The 17,261-nt window shown below is 37.7% G+C and overlaps 1 pseudogene; it reads left to right on the top strand.

The window, feature by feature from the left end:
- The first annotated feature begins 1,139 nt into the window (after positions 1-1,139).
- Positions 1,140-16,899, top strand: LOC149840175 (cytochrome P450 704C1-like; annotated as a pseudogene).
- Positions 16,900-17,261: the final 362 nt, after the last annotated feature.

The following is a 17,261-nucleotide window of genomic DNA, read 5'->3' as shown; positions in this document are numbered from 1 at the left end:
TCCTGCAGTGTAGAGACTGGGTCTTAAATAATCATCTTCGGGGCACTTAAGTCTTTACAACCACTCTTTTTCTAGAATCGTCATTTTTTTTGGCACCAATGGAGGAGAGGGTACTTAAGTCTTTGCAATCGCATCAAACTCCAACGCTAATTAATGCTGACAAACATGGGGATACGAGACACACATGATTACATACATGGTGCTCTTTGGGACCCCCAAACATGAGATTTAGCTAACTTCCCTGTTCGGGGGGGGGGACATATAACCTGCTTCTCATCTCATTTACAGTTGTTGATATATTTACAAAGCCTCTCACTAAATCTGCTTTTCAGTTATTAAGGCCCAAACTTGGCTTGTACTTGGCCACCGCCCCCCATACCAGTTTCATATCCAGATTTATCTAAGGTTCAGATCTAGACTTCTGATCGAGTTCTACCTAAGGTAGAGTCTCTAGAAATATCTCAAGGTAATGTCTCAGCCATACAATGGAGACAGATGAAAATAAGGCTAATAACAGAATAAGGAAAGATAAGGTTGCCCCGTCTATAAAAATATCTCAAGATAACTTCTCAGCCACCACAATGGAGAAAGATGAAGATAAGACTAAATGTAAACCTCTAATAAAAAAGAAAGATGAGTCATTTATCCCATTAAAGAGGAGACAAGGAATGTACTTATCTGTATTTACTTCTTAAGGTTGCAGTGTATATATATATATATATATATATATATATATATATATATATATATATATATATATATATATATATATATATATATATATATATATATATATGGTATTGCTGGTGAAAGGCAATGAAAAAGTATCTTGTATCTTCACCAGTGGACGTAGGCTTACTAGCGGAACCACGTAAATCCCTTTCCTCTTGATTTTCTGTTATGGCTTATCACCGTTGCGTAAGCCGAAGCTTGGCAACTCCTTGAGGTTGAGAGGTAAGCCCTTGGATTTTTAGGTTCACATGGACAGAGACCATAAGAAAGGCAGGCTCAACCAGCACGGCAAGACCAAGTAAAAGAAAAAAAAAAGACCCTTGAGATGATCACATGTTGCCTGCCTATTTGCCTATATATTTCATTTCAAATTCCACTGAGCATCCAACCCAGTGTCTTCGAGAGTCATGGATTTCTATACATCTGCAATCACAATTCTTTCTCTGATCCTCCTGACCAGATTCGTATCCTTTCTGCAACGTAGGGTTGGAGTCTTAGGGAATACGTACAGGCTTCCCCCCATTTTAGCTACTAAGATTCACGAAAAACTGAACTACAGTAGGCTGCATGACTACCACCACGACCTTGCGCAGAAACATAAGACCTTTAGGGTGCTGTCACCATGGAGGAACGAGATTTACACTGTAGAACCAGATATCGTTGAGCATATACTAAAGGCCAATTTCAAAAATTATGGCAAGGTATGTATATATGTATGTGTCTACCATAAATACTCAGGTAGTCACATGGATATTCCATTTTGACTTGTCCTTTTTTTCATGAAAGATGGGAAAATCACCCTCAAGATCAGAAACCTAGTAGCATTGACTCAGTCTGCTGTACTTACGGTTGGATTCCCATCGGTGTAAACCCGGAGCACACCCCTTGGCTCTCAGGTAGTCGCCTGGCTCCGGCTAAGCAAGGGCTTATCCTTTGCCTTCATTAATGCAAGGAGTTTGACACTAACGAGAATGAAACCCCCTCCACTGTGCCAAATCCTTGGGCTTCATTTTGTCTTGTCTTGTAACCCTTTATCTATAAGTTATATTGGAAACTTCATAAAAATGGTCATATCCATGGATCCCCAACCGTATCCATGTGGCGTAGTGTCTGATCTATCAAACGTGGCATATAACTTTTCTGTGTGAAGCAAACTCAGCATTCTTGTGACTGCAGGGTGAGTTTCAAAGCACGACAATGGGTGATTTGTTTGGAGATGGAATTTTTGCTGTTGATGGCGAAAAGTGGCAGCAACAGAGGAAGCTAGTGAGCTTAGAGTTCACAACCAAGATCTTAAGAGATTTCAGCAGTCACGTTTTCCGCCAAAATGCAGCCAAGTTAGCAACAAAGATCTCCAAGGAAGCAACTGCAGAGAGGATCATAGATATGCAAGTGAGGCTTTGCCCCACGCTTTGCCCCACGCTTTGTTTCATTTTTTAGTTAAATTTTATGGCTTCTTAATCTTTGTGATTTCTTCTTGCCAGCCATATGAGCTAATAGGTTTAGATTGAGATCAGTTTTTTTTTTTTATGAAGGATTGGGAAACCACCCTTGGAATCAGAGACCTAGTTACACTGGCTAAGCCTGCCATACCTACAGTGTCTGTACTGACAATGTAAACCTGTGTTGCACCCCTTGCGCTTAGAGAGTCACCAAGCTTAGGCTGACCAAGGGTCTTATCGTCCTTGCCTTCATTAATGCAAGGGGCTGATGCTCATGGGAATGAAACCCTAACCACTCGTCTAGTGGCCAAGTCCCCTTCCACTGTACCAAACCCCTTGGGGCTGATCGAGAACAGTTATAGTCATATTATGTATTATCGATTGCCAGTTATATTCAATCCTCACTGCACATCCCATGTTGGAACTATGGGATAGTTTAGAGTGGGGTCCATGCACACCTCCATCAAGTGAGATATGTGGTGGAGATGAAATCAAACATCATGTACAATATGATAATAACTGCTATGGATCAATAATTTTTTTTAATTATAACAAGCTTGCATGTTGGTTTTATATTTGTGTTCATCCATTTTTTATTTGGCTTCCTTGCTTCTGTTTCATGCATCACTTCTTCTATTAATTTTGTTTCCTGGTAACTATACTTTCTTGGTTTAAATATTATTGAATGTCAATTTTGAAACTTCTTATTTTGGTACTTGCCCTCAATTGCCAATAAGTAACTTCAATGGGGTACAAGTCACATGGGGGCAATCAAATATTTTATAAAAAGTTAGATGTTTATCTTAAATATTTAAAAACTCAAGTCACAAGTTAAATTTAGCCTGTTAGACTCCCATACGCAGATCATGAACTTGCATGTTGCGAAAACATGATTCAAAACTTATTTTCAACTAAAGAAACAATGTTAGATCACATCTATAAGGTTAGATCTACAAAATAAAAAGAAAAAAATGTTTAAAAAATAGTGTTTTCTACAAGCTTGCATGTACAAAATGACTATAACAAATATGTATATGGGAATATATATAGAGAGAGAGTATAGGTTTTTTCAAATGTTAAACTAGTTGTGTTTAACATTAAATGGATTCAACCTTATTCAAATGACAAAAATATAAAAAAATAGCATTTTAAAAAATATATAGTTTTTAAGGTAAAAAATATAGTTTTAACATATTCATAAAGTTACGTTTTTTGTAAAGGGTTAATCTAACATTAAACTAGTTATATTTAACATTAGAGGAATTTAACCTTATTAAAAAAATTAATTACCCTTAAAAGAATGATATTTTTTAAAATACATGGTTATTTTTTAAGGTTAAAAAGTAACTTTGATATATTCATAAAGTTACTTTTTTGAAAAAGGTGTTTGACTTTTCAATTTCTTCTATTTTCAAAAGAAATATAATGCTCCAAAAAATAATCACATATTTTTTTAAATATCATTATTTTAAAGATATTTTAGTCATTTTAATAAGGTTGAATCTATCTAATGTTAAACACAACTAGTTTAATGTTAGATTAACCACACACACACACACACATATATATATATAAAGAAAGATAACTGAACATATTAGGCCTCTTTTCTCATTTTGCCTCGTTAGGCCCCATAGTTTAAAGTATTTTATGATAGATCTGAACCACTAGATGTGTTTAACATGTTCTATTTAGTGAAAATGGACTCTTGGATCATCTTATTTTGAATTTTTATGAGCTGAGAAAATTTGATGCCTTCATAGCCATTGATTTTGGATCATCGAAAAAATCTGTATATAGGTTAGATTCTGCTGATCCAAAAGTTTGTTCTCACTAAACAAAACTGGTAGATCACATCTATGGTGTTAGATATGAGAAAAAAATACTAATATATATGAATTTTGAAGGAGCTTAACATGACAAAATGAGAAAACGAGGAAGTAGCACATTACTCGTATGTATATATATATATATATATATATATATATATATATATATATATATATATATATATATATAATTGACTCAACCACTACAAGGATGACAGACAGTAGCTGTGATTTTTCTCACCATTATTGCCCTATTTATCGTCACTATGAGTCTACAAAGGCGACAAAAAAATGCCACAATTTTTTGGCCTTTGTTAATTAATAACGAAGACATTTATAGGTCGTCATTAATGTGTGACCCAACATCTGCGAAAAGTTTTCTCATAATTGCCAACATTAATAGTGGTGACCCACCCTTTAACAATGACATTTTGATGTCACCTTTATAGCCTGTAACGGGAACTATAACTCGTCGACATAGTCGATAACAATGAGAAGTAAGTCACCTATGGTGGCGACGACTACGTCTCCATTATAGGCTTTAACAAAGATAATTAAGTTGTTGTTATAGGTTGTAATGATGATGTAGGGTTAACGCCAATAACGATGACACATGAATGTCGTTGTTATAGGCCTTAAACCTGCAAAAATAAAATTTTTATATTAGCTTTATTTTTTTATATTACATTAAACAAAATGACATTCATTGAAATATAAACATTCAAATATACACTTCAAACATCCTCAAACACACATCCATTCAAATATAAATATACACTTTAAATATCAATTCAAATATAAACATACACTTCTCTAACCTCCTTGAAACATACACTAAAAAAACAAATACACTTTAAAAAACAAACATACATAATATCCAACCCCTCCTCCCCTACATCCTTTACAAGCCTTCAACAAACACACTTTAGAAAAACATACATTATCTTTAACCACTCTCCTATATCTTCTTCAAACCTGCAATAAATATACTTCAAAAAACAAACATACATCCTCTCTAACTCGCTCCCCTACATCCTCTTCAAACCTACAACAAGCACACTTCAAGAATGATTACAATCTAACAATTCAAAAAAAAAAAAAATTAAAAAAAAAAACAATTATGTAAGGAATAAGAAACATCACTTCTGAATCATTCTTAGGGAAAAATTATATATATAAATAATATACATCCAATCAAATATAAACATACACTTTAAACATCAATTCAAGAAAAACAAATAGCAATATACTATATAAAAAAATTAAACTTAGGGAATAAGAAACTTACCCTTGTATGATAGCTATAGAAGTACGAAGATGATCCACTAGTTTATATAATGCATTTGTTGTCAGTTTCTGTTCATCTTTTCCAGTATGCAAACAACAAATTAGTAATTTATTAGAGTCATCATGATAATCACTATACTATATAAAAAAAAAACTTACAGAATAAGAAACTTACCCTCGTACGTTAGCTATGGAGGTATGAAGATGTACCGGGCTTGATAGTTATTGAAGCTTTTCGTTGCTTGATTTGCTTCTAAAGTATAAAAGTCAGCCTGGTTGTGGTGATGATAGTTGGATTCAGATGCAACCTTTATCTTTCATGAAATTACGCATCTGAATATTTATCAATCATCCTCTGAATCATGTTAGTGTAACACCATGAAATCTTCGTCGATGGTGTGGGGGGTAATGAATCAACCCCTCTGCAATCGTCCTCCTGATACCCATCATTGCCCTGCTCTTCGTTCGTTTTAAATGAAGATGGTACAATCTCGTACACATTTCTTGGTCTTATCTTTTGCGCTACATGCATTTTGCTCTTTATGGGATCTTTAATATATAATACTTGCATAGCTTGAGAGGATAAAATAAAGGGATCCTCCTGGTATGCTAAGTGAGATATGTTGACACATGTAAAGTATTTGTTCTTACAAATGTTCATATTATCAAACCAATCATATCTAAACTATACACCCAATTTCATCCTATATATTTAAATTCAATAGTATCTTTTAGAACATCGTAATAGTCTACATTAGGTAACAATAAATCGCCTTCACACGTAACCATTATCTAACTGTTTTGAGCACTACGGTCTTCACCGTGAGACTATGTATGAAACCTGATTTCATTCACATCACAAGTTTGATAGGACTCTGATTCGCACTCAGGTCTTCTTAAGAGATTTCATAATTCTAGAAAAGCATCATCGTGATTATGTAAAAACTACTTATGAGCTTCTGGTTATGTCGTATTGTAGCTTCTTAAACATTATTGCACAAGCTTTGGATTATCTGTTTGTGTTTCCTTAGATACGACTCATATTCAATGCAGTTACTAAGTACATACTGATGAGCTCTCACATATTTCAAATTTGAAAGTACAAGTGGTAAAATGTCCCTGACTTTCACGTGAACGTTATGTGAGAATACATTCAAACCAGATGTCTTTGTCATACTTTTCATACTGCGCCTATCATCATGCTAGTTCCGACAGCTAAATTTAGTATCTATACCACTAAGATACATTGAGCAAAATGTTACACATTTTGTTGAAATATATGCCTCAATAATAAAAAAATTTGCCCGTGCTTTATTCCTCACAATTTGCTTTAATCTACCAAAGAATCTCTTAATCGGATATATCCAATGATATTGTATCAATCTAGCAAGTTTGGCCTCAAGTGATAGATGAATGGCTAGGTACACCATGATAATAAAAAATATAAGTCAAAATATCTTTTTTCAAAATACATAAAATTATTGAAATAATTTTTTTCATCTTCGTTAAAGCATCTCTTTTCAATGACCTTACACACAACTGTCTGAATATATTGCTTAGACAGATTAAAGACATGTCGATTGACTTCTTTAGATATCTATGAACTGCAATAGGAAGTACGCGCTAGAAGAAGACGTGTGGCTATCATGACTCTTTATTTTAAAAAATTTAGCATAATTTATGTTTATGCATCGCCCAATGTTAGATGCGTAGCTCTCAAAAAAAATTATATCTTTCAACCAATCAAGAATCTCCTTATGCGTACTTGAAATTTTGTATTGTGCATCTCATTTCTTTGGTGTTGCATTGCATCTAACTTAGTGCAAGTGACGATGTATCTTTTTGAGTCTTAAATCTTCCTGTGCATTTTCGTTGTCCTTTGTTTTTTCCTTCACATTCAACTAAGAAAAATATGTTTTTTTTTTAATTTTATATATTGTTTGTTGTCATTCACGCATGCATCTATCTTCATGTAATCAAATTCGGTGTGATTCATAAATTTATTCACCTTGTAGTAAGAGTTTGACAATCTTTTTTACTCGGGAAATGTCTTTTTTAACAAATCAATCAGTATATCGAATGATTTGCTACTCCAATTATACATTGATTTTATATGTAACAGCTTGAGAATAAAAGTTAGTTTTGTTAACTTTATGAAACCTTAATATAAATCGCTTCAAGCATCACCCGTTAAGTCTTGAAGGAGTTTGTGTTTGCCATCATCATCTGGAACTGAATCTAATGTTGTCCCCATAATAACGTTGTTTAGCATTTCTTTGACCTGATTATGAACCTCTGTCGTATCTTTGCTCTCATCCTGATTTATATGCATTGCATCTACGTGAGATTGGGAGACACTCACATGAGACTGAATATATTCTATGGTATAACCACGTCCAATCAAGTATAGTTTGATCAGTGGAATAACTTTATACAGTGACATCTATCATCGTTGTTGCAAGTATGTTTATAATGACAACATATTTAACAACCATATAATACAGCGTTATAAACATACTTATAACTGTGATATATAAAAGATTCGTTATGGACATGTCTTTAATGACAACCTTTGTACGGGCCAAAGCATTGACGGGAATATCTAAAGTCACCATTATTGCTAGTTAATAGGCAACATTTTTTGTCACTGTTAAAGAGTCGTCGCTATTTACCCTCATCCTTGTAGTGAACAAACATATGTTTCTTTTACCTTTTATTTTTTTGTCACATACCTTAGATATGATCTACATGTTTTATTTAGTGGAAATCAACTTTTGGATCACCAAAATCTAAACTGTATACAAGTTTCTCGATCATGCAAAAATCAACTGTTATGCGCGAATCAATTTTTTTACTCAAGAAAAATATATTTTTTCATAGAAAAAACATGATTGAAGGGTCAATTATTCTCACCAAATCGACCATGTTGAATACATCTATGAGGTTAGATTGAGTCAAAACAACTTATCATGAGATTCCAACTCAAGTGTAGATATATCCAATTGTAGCAAATATAAATCATATATAGATAGATAGAAGATGCATTTGATCGTTCATTTATTTGCATGAATGCAGGATTTTTTTATGAGAACCACAGTGGATTCCATATTCACTGTCGGGTTCAGTGTAGATTTGAACACGCTAAGCGAAACGGCAACGGTTGAGATCAAAAGATTCTCCCAAGCTTTTGATGATTCAAGTGCGCAGACTCTCAGCAGGTTCATAGACATCTTTTGGCGGGTGAAGAAGCTTCTTAACATCGGCTCACAAGCACAGTTCAAGCGCAACGTTCGGGTCATGGATGATTTTATACGTAGGGTCATTCGTTTCAAGAGAGAGCAGATCTTTGCCAAATCTAGATATGGACTTAACGTAAGGAAAAGTTATTTATTTATTGATTTTAATGTTTTCTCCCTAAAGCTAACCTAGAAGAACAAAATATGTAAAAAGCAGTATAAAAAAATAAGAAGTTTGTTTTCCAGCAATAAAAAGTTGGTTAATGCACAATATCATGATACTGTCCATTTAAAATAGTGATTAAAATATTACTTTTTTCATGATATTTCAAAATATAGCCCATATTTTTCACCACCATGGTGGAGTTGTACAAATAACCCTACAGTTACAAACTGGGCCTCTTATCAGTCAAGGTCTTTTTTTTTTGCCAATATCACAGACTTTTTTTATCTTTTCTTTTTGCTAGCTCAAGAGAAAACCCTCCCATCATTATCAGCACATTGCAGACCTCTAGTTGGTAAATCCATTGAAATCTCCCTGCCACCAAGGAGTACACCCTGCTTGGAACTTGTTGAAGGGATACCCCTATAACTACAAAACCTGTTAATTGGTATAATTAGTTGCATCTAGACCATCATTTTTTTTCTTCAAGCTTAAACCTTGCTAATCAGTATAAATAGTTGCATCTAGAGCAGAGAATATCATATTATTCACCCAATTAACATTTCTCTAGGTCCCCTTCAAAATGTGAATAAATTCACATCATGGAAAATTATATTTGATAAAGTTAAAATCGTAGAAGGCATACCCTATGAAAATCTAATAAAGAGCTCTCCCGATCTGTTTATGAGTTTAATCAGGCAATATCTTTTTATGTGGTGGTTCCCCACACTCCCCAAAGAAAAAAAAGGGAAAAGTTTTGAAACAGTCTTATGCCAACAAAATCTAACCTGCATTCATCCGTAGGTAGTTTTTTCGTGTATGCCAAATCCCTATCACCAGCCACATTCACAGGCATCCGGTTAGTACTACTCTTGAGGTCGATCGCCTTTGCCAACCGGAGTATACACCGAGCTTAAACCTTGTGGTAAGGTACGCTCTTCATGAGTTTGAACTCATGACCTTCCATCAACTTGTTGGCATTCACAAGTCACCCATGCCACATTATCAGAGTCCCCCTCGTCGGCTGTTTACATCCCAAACTAGTTGAAAAAAAAAGGTTTTTGAATTTGAAATTGTGTGAAACTTCATTGAGTATTGTAATCCATATAAACGGGTTCAAACCAACTTATGGAGCTCCCTCCCACACCTGAACCATGGTATCCTTGAAAAATTTATACCTAATGATATGATAAATTGATCTACCACTACCAACGGGGGCTCAGTTTGTTTGGTAGGAGCAACTAGTGCACGTCACCTTGTATTCTGACGTCACAGACTCAAAACCCAATGATATAGTTGTATAACTGGTAGGGGTCTGCCTAACTCCAACTTGCCTTTTAAAAAAAAAACAATTGATCTGCCACTAACAATAATTAAAATTTAAAACCCAGATTTTTTTTAGTAAGCTTTTGTTATTTCATACTATGAAAAAGACATCATCATCATGAACTGTGCTCTTTTCCTATGACATTTCAGGGTAAGAAAGAGGACATACTGTCAAGGTTTCTGCTAGTGGGTGAGAAAGATCCCGAGACTATGACAGATAAGTACCTGAGAGACGTAATACTCAACATAATCATAGCTGGTAAAGACACAATGGGAGGAACACTTCATGGTTCTTTTACAGAATGTGCAAACACCCTCAAGTACAAGACAAGATCGTTCAAAAAATCCGAGCGGCCACCAACACCAATGAAGAGCACAAGATGAGCAATCTATCAGGAGTTTCTCAGAGAGTCTCACTGAGGAATCTATCAACAAAATGCATTATCTCCACACAACTCTTGCGGAGACACTCAGACACTACCCTGTCGTCCCTATAGTGATTGACTTCCCCTTCTTTTTGTCATTCCTATAAAATAAGATTAACTAATTTTTCCTTGGCATCTCATCTGGTTGGACCGACTTGAGAATGTCACCAAGTTGACAGGACATTACAATTAGTTCAAAACTCATGGGTGACATCTCTTGTCGCAAGGTTTAGCTAGCGGTGCTCCTCAGTGGGCAGGGGTACCTCCAGGGACTTTTACCAACAAGCCAGCCAATGCGCAATCAGTGATAGGAGGTTTTTTTCTTGGATTATTCAAAAAAAAAAGATTAACTAATTTTTATAGAATAATATTGCTAGTTAGACATCTTAGCAATGCAGGATTTGAAGCAAGCTTTTGGAGATGATATTCTGCCTAATGGTTGTAAAGTGTGGAAAGGTGACTTAGTATACTTCTCAGCATATTCAATGGGTAGGATGAAGTTCTTATGGGGTGCCGATGCAGAAGAGTTTCGACTAGAAAGATGGCTAGTACATGGAGTCTTCCAGCCGGAATCACCTTTTAAGTTCCCAGCATTCCAGGTAAACCTTGCTTTCTTCAACAATCCCAAGAATCTCCAGCTAAAACTTTAATTAATTCCTTAAATATGGATGCAAATGCCAGTGCTCAAAAAAGGAAAAAAAATGAAGGAAATAAAAAAAAAAATGGTCAATGAATCATGGTTACCAAAAGCTTCTTGCTATACGAGGGAACTACTTTCTCAAAAGGTCGCTTCCAAAGCATAAAACTCTTTGCTTCCCTCAAAGGAAGAAAAGCTTTGAGAAACTCGCTTTTAAAATATGGGAAACTCGGTTTTTTTTAGTGGGAAGTTTGCTTCCTTTTTGTCTCCCAAATGGATTGTCTTTCGCTTTTTTAAAGTTTTTCTCTCACTTCTTGTCACTTTTCACTCACTTGCCCCACTTCTTAGTTTTTTTATATTAAGAAACTATATTTTTTTTATAATGTTAGTTTCATATCATTTTATATTTGTTTTCACGTCAATTTTCATCTGCTTTGGCTTATGCTTTGTATTGCTTTGGATGAATTTCTTTTTCATTTTTCATGCACTTGCATAATCACTTCATAATTGTATCCCACTTTCTGCTTCCCGCTTCATACTACTTTTTAGCACTAGCTTCCCAAATTTCGCTTCACTCATTGCTTCTCTTATCCATTTTTATTTTCAGGTAACTTTGCAAAGAACAAAGAATGTAACCATTGGTTTATCTCTACCATGAAATTAAAATCATACTTTTTTTCATTTTAGGAAGTAGTTTGCTCAACATTAGGGTAAAGCCATTTGTAAACAATGTCTTATTTAAGTATAAAAAAAGATATGGATAATTAGTCTTGGAGTAGTCGAGAAACCAACTTCATGTGGTTTTGATGATAAAGGTATTTATGAAAATGATAACTTGAGCCAGTAGTGAGTTCTAAAAGATATAGGAAACGATATATCTTTAGCCATTTGTGAGTTCCAGAGAGAGAGAGAGAGAGAGAGAGAGCTGTCATGTCCGTTGGCACTAGGGTTGATTTTTGGGTATGGCATCAGGTTCGGATCCGAGTTTAATCAGACCTACTATAAGATAAATCATACTCAATAAGAACTAGATGAATCAGACCCGGGTCATACCCGATAAAATAATATTTTTTATCATTTTTACAATGAAAAATTATGGGTCTTAATCGAAACTCGAGTGGGCCTCGGTCTAGTATAAAATTTCACAAATTAATTATAGCTGGCTCCATGTATTAATCGTACCTTTGGGTCTGGACCTGAGACTCAATGGAGGCTTCTTATTTATCACCATACATGGACCCTATAAGGTTTGGTTCAGATTGGGTCCAGATAAACCCGGTTGACACCCCTAGTTGGCACTATCACCTTTTTTTTTTAATAATTGATAGCAAGTCACATTGGGCTCAGCTCTGGTCACTCTTTTTTTATGAATTAAGCCTTGTGCGACTGGGGGGCATGACATAACAGGAACTTAATTGTTTTGGGGATCCAACAAGCACTGCATTTATCACTACTAGAACCTAAAGCCAACAGACGAAGAGCAGATCCAGTACTTGACCAATTACCTTGGGAAGGTACTCCTGAATTAACCAATGCTTTATGCAGGGCTAAGCCCAGTGTTTGAGGCAAACACTTTACTCAGCCCCTATGTGGCACCAAAGTGTTGTGGGAGTGGTTTTGTGTTCGGGCCTAACACTCATAAGAGTGTTTTGCCTTTTAGTAGGGGGGAGTACACTGAGGTCCCTTCTTTAATAGGCTATAGGGGGCGGCCATACGTGCCCCCCTAGTTGGGTTGAACACCATATAAGGTGCTCTGCCCTATACACTGGAACCAGGGGCATCTCAAAAGAAGTTGAGGCCATGGGCATATTGGGTTGGAGGCCCATACTTCTCCATATTTTTTTTATTGGAGACCTTCGTGAAATATAAGCGTTATATATATTTTTTTCATTTGAGGCCCTAAGTTGTGGCCTCAAATCTCAAAGAAGCCAGCCGACCCTGACTGGATCAGCTTCCCAAGGCCCAGAACACTGGATTTGCTTCACCTTTCTTGAAACCTCGCTGCCCAGTGAATGGATATATGACAATCAGTGATTAGACTGAGTACCTTGCAACGTTGTCGGGATCTTCACTCAATACAAAAGGCTTTGAGCCGACTCTTAGGTCATGTTTGGAAACTAGGAGTTGGGACAGGAGTTAAATGCATTTGACAAAAACTTGGTCAAACTATCTTGTGATGTGATGGTGGTTTGGAAACTGGGCTGGGATGGGTGTTTATACATTGAGGATGGGAAATGAGGTCCTCTCACCGAGAGGGTGGTGTATGTCCCCCCCCCCCCCCGATGATTCACTGAATCCCATGTCTGTGTTTGGGGCTTTGAATGAGCACCACGTATACAAGCACATGGGGCTCGTATTTCCGTGTATGTTGACATAACTTTGCATCGAACTCTGGTGTTGTTGCAAAGACTTAAGTACCCTTTCTTGCTATTCTTCTCATAAAGTGATGGTTTGAGAAAATGACAAAAATGCCCTTTATTCAAAAAAGAAAAAACAAATAGTTCAAAAAAAGGACAAACATGTCCTCCATCCAGAAAGTCAAGGATGATGTTGACTCTTCAAAGTCTTCTTCTTCTTTATCCGTTCAAAAAAAGGACAAACATGTCCTCCATCCAGAAAGTCGAGGATAATGTTGACTCTTCAAAGTCTTCTTCTTTCTCCGTTCAAAAAAAGGACAAACATGTCCTCCATCCAGAAAGTCGAGGATGATGTTGACTCTTTAAAGTCTTCTTCTTCTTTCTCCGTTCAAAAAAAGGACAAACATGTCCTCCATCCAGAAAGTCGAGGATGATGTTGACTTTTCAAAGTCTTCTTCTTCTTTCTCCGTAAAACACTGTAAAACCCTCTCTCTCTCTCTCTCTCTAGAAAAGAAATCAAGGGAGACAAAGAGTTCTCCCTGGAGAAGGTCATGAATATCAACCCTCTCACTCTCTCTCTACTTCTGTGCAGATCCAACAAACGATCCTACATTGCTCCATCAAACATCGACTGACCTGCACACTGACTGTAGCATCGTTCAACTTGAAGAGTTGTGGAGTCTAATTCAGAGTTTTTGCCCTTACAGGAGAAGGGTTTGGGGGCTCCTCCCAGCGTGGGTAGCATCGTTCAACTTGATTCATTGTGGAGCCTGATTTAGAGTTTTTTGCCCTTACAGGAGGGGGGTCCAGGGGGGGCCGTCCCTGGCGGGGGCTCGGGGGGCTCGGGGGGCAGCGCCCTCCGGACCAAATTTTTTGGGGGCCTTCCAACAATGATTTGTAGTGTTATCGGGCTTTCCTACAGCGATTTGTAGTATTTTCGGGTCTCCAACGAGCCCCATAACGATTTATAGTGTTATCCGGCTTTTCAACAACGATTTGTAGTGTCTTTCGCAAATCGCTATAGTGATTTATAGTGTGTTTGGATCTCACTATAGCGATTTGTAGTGTCTTCCGCAAATTGCTATAGCGATTTATAGTGTTTTTGAATCTCACTATAGCAATTTGTAGTGTCTTCCGCAAATCGCTATAGCGATTTATAGTGTTTTTGAATCTCACTATAGCGATTTGTAGTGTCTTCCGCAAATCGCTATAGCGATTTATAGTGTTATTCAATAAGCAAATCGCTGTAAATTGCTACCCGAATTAGGACCAACTTGTCAGGGCCATATCTCCTTAACCGGAGGTCATATTTCAAATCCGTTAAAAGTGTCCTCTTTGTTATTGAGTCTAGTTTATTCCTGTAAGTTTTAAGCAATTTCTATTGTCATTTCATTCCCCATTTTAACTAAAAATCAGACCCTTATTATTTTTTGTTATTTGAGTTGCACAACACCATTCTCGCTTGACATCTACATCTTGATTCTAGCATGCTCCCTGTTGGATTTTCCATTGATTTCTTCCAACCTTGTTTGAAACAAACATATGTCTTTCTCACCACGACACCCTGTGCATTTTTTGACCACAACACCCGGGACCCGTGCCGGGGGGGAGCCCCTGGACCCCCTCCTGTAAGGGCAAAAACTCTAAATCAAGCTCCACAACGAATCAAGTTGAACGATGCTACCTACGTTGGGAGGAGCCCTCAAACCCTTCTCTTGTAAGGGCAAAAACTCTGAATCAAGCTCCACAACGAATCAAGTTGAATGATGCTATCCACGTTGGGAGGAGCCCCCAAACCCTCTTTCTATAAGGGTAAAAACTCTCAATCAGACTCCACAACTCATCACGTTGAATGATGCCACCCACGCTGGGAGGAGCCCTCGGACCCCCCTTCTATAAGGGTAAAAACTCTGAATCAGACTCCACAACTCTTCAAATTGAATGATGCTACCCACGCTGGGAGGAGCCCTCAGACCCCCCTTTTCTGTAAGGGTAAAAACTTTGAATCAGACTCCACAACTCTTCAAGTTGAATGATGCTACCCACGCTGGGAGGAGCCCTCAGACCCCCTTTTCTGTAAGGGTAAAAACTTTGAATCAGACTCCACAACAATTCAAGTTGAATGATACTACCCACGTTGGGAGGATCACCCAGACCCCTCTCCTGTAAGGGTAAAAACTCTGAATCAGGATCTACAACTCATTTAGTTGAATGATGCTACCCACGTTGGGATGAGCCCCCAAACCCTCCTCCTGTAAGGGTAAAAACTTTGAATCAGGCTCCACAACAGTCAATGTGCAGGTCAGCTGGTGCTTAATGGAGCAATGTAAGATCTTCTGTTGGATGTGCATAGAAGCAGAAATAGAAGGGAGAGAGAGAGTGAGAGGGTTGATGTTCATGGCCTCCTCCAGGGGAGATTTTCTTTCTCAGATAATCCTGCAGTGCAGAGACTGGGTCTTAAATAATCATCTTTGGGGCACTTAAGTCTTTACAACCACTCCTTTTCAAGAATCATCATTTTTTTTGGCACCAATGGAGGAGAGGGTACTTAAGTCTTTGCAATCGCATCAAACTCCAACGCTAATTAATGCTGACAAACATGGGGATACGAGACGCACATGGTTACATTCGTGGTGCTCTTTGGGACCCCCAAACATGAGATGTAGCTAACTGCCATGTTCGGGGGGGGGGGGGGGACATATAACCTGCTTCGCCTCTCACCTTTGTATTTATACTACAGAATGGCATTCACAGCTATGGTCTTCAAGATGTGGTAGCAGGATTTGGCAGTTCCCACTTTCTCAAATGGAACTTCCTATCCTAGCTACTAGTTTCCAAACAGGGTCTTGCGGCCCTCGAACTCAAACACCACCAAGTAGGGATGGCAGTGGATCGGGGGAAAGCGGGGCCCCGCCTCGCCCCATTTGGACCGGGGATGAAGGGTATGAAACAGGGATGGAGGCAGGGACGAAGGTTAAAATTCATCCCCGTCCGGGGGTGGAGGCGGGAATGGACGTGCACTTTTCCCCGCATCGCCCCGTCCCCGCCTCATCCCTGCCCCAACCCCGCCCCGACCACTTTTCCCCGCAATATCTTGGCCCTGCCCTGCCTCATCCCCATTTGAACCGGGGATGGAGGACATGAAACGGGGATGAAGGCGGGGGTGGAGGATAAAATCCATCTCCGCCAGGGAGGCAGGGCGGGGGTGGAGGATAAAATCTTGAGGCGGGGTGGGGGTGGAGACCTTGTCCCCCGCACCGCCCCGCCCCCACTGCCATCCCTACCACCAAGCCATTGTGGTACATATGCCTCATCTCTTTTGGTTAATGACTGATATCTTTGGTGCATGCTGGACCTCGGATCTGTTTGGGGAGAGAATTTGCATATAGGCAGATGAAGATATTTGCTGCAGTTGTTCTGAATTTCTTCATCTTCAAGCTAGCAGATGAGAGGAAGGAAGTCAAATAGAAGCCCATGTTAACTCTGTCAGTCGATGGCGGCCTCTATCTCCTTGCTTCTCCTAGGAAGAATGTCTAATGGTTCTAAAAGCATTGTAGTATGTGTACGTTTTCAATAATGCTTGTAGCGCAGTGATAATGCAGGTCCAATCCATCACCGCACTCCCTAATGAATGGACTTAAGTCTTAGTCCGGTATTTCGTGTTTTAATATCTTTGAACTTTGTTAACTCTTAAGTGTGGTATTTCGTGTTTTAAGATCTTTGAACTTCGTAAACTCTTAGTCTGGTATTTCGTGTTTTATGTATAAGAATTGTAGTTTAAAAGTCTTGTTTCTAAATGCATTTCTTAAGTCTTAGGAAGAATAATAAAT

This window comes from Nuphar pumila, chromosome 4, assembly GCF_984573655.1.
Source record: "Nuphar pumila chromosome 4, dmNupPumi1.hap1.1, whole genome shotgun sequence".
In the NCBI taxonomy this organism is placed as follows: Eukaryota; Viridiplantae; Streptophyta; class Magnoliopsida; order Nymphaeales; family Nymphaeaceae; genus Nuphar; species Nuphar pumila.
This window is presented reverse-complemented; position numbering and strand designations above follow the sequence as displayed.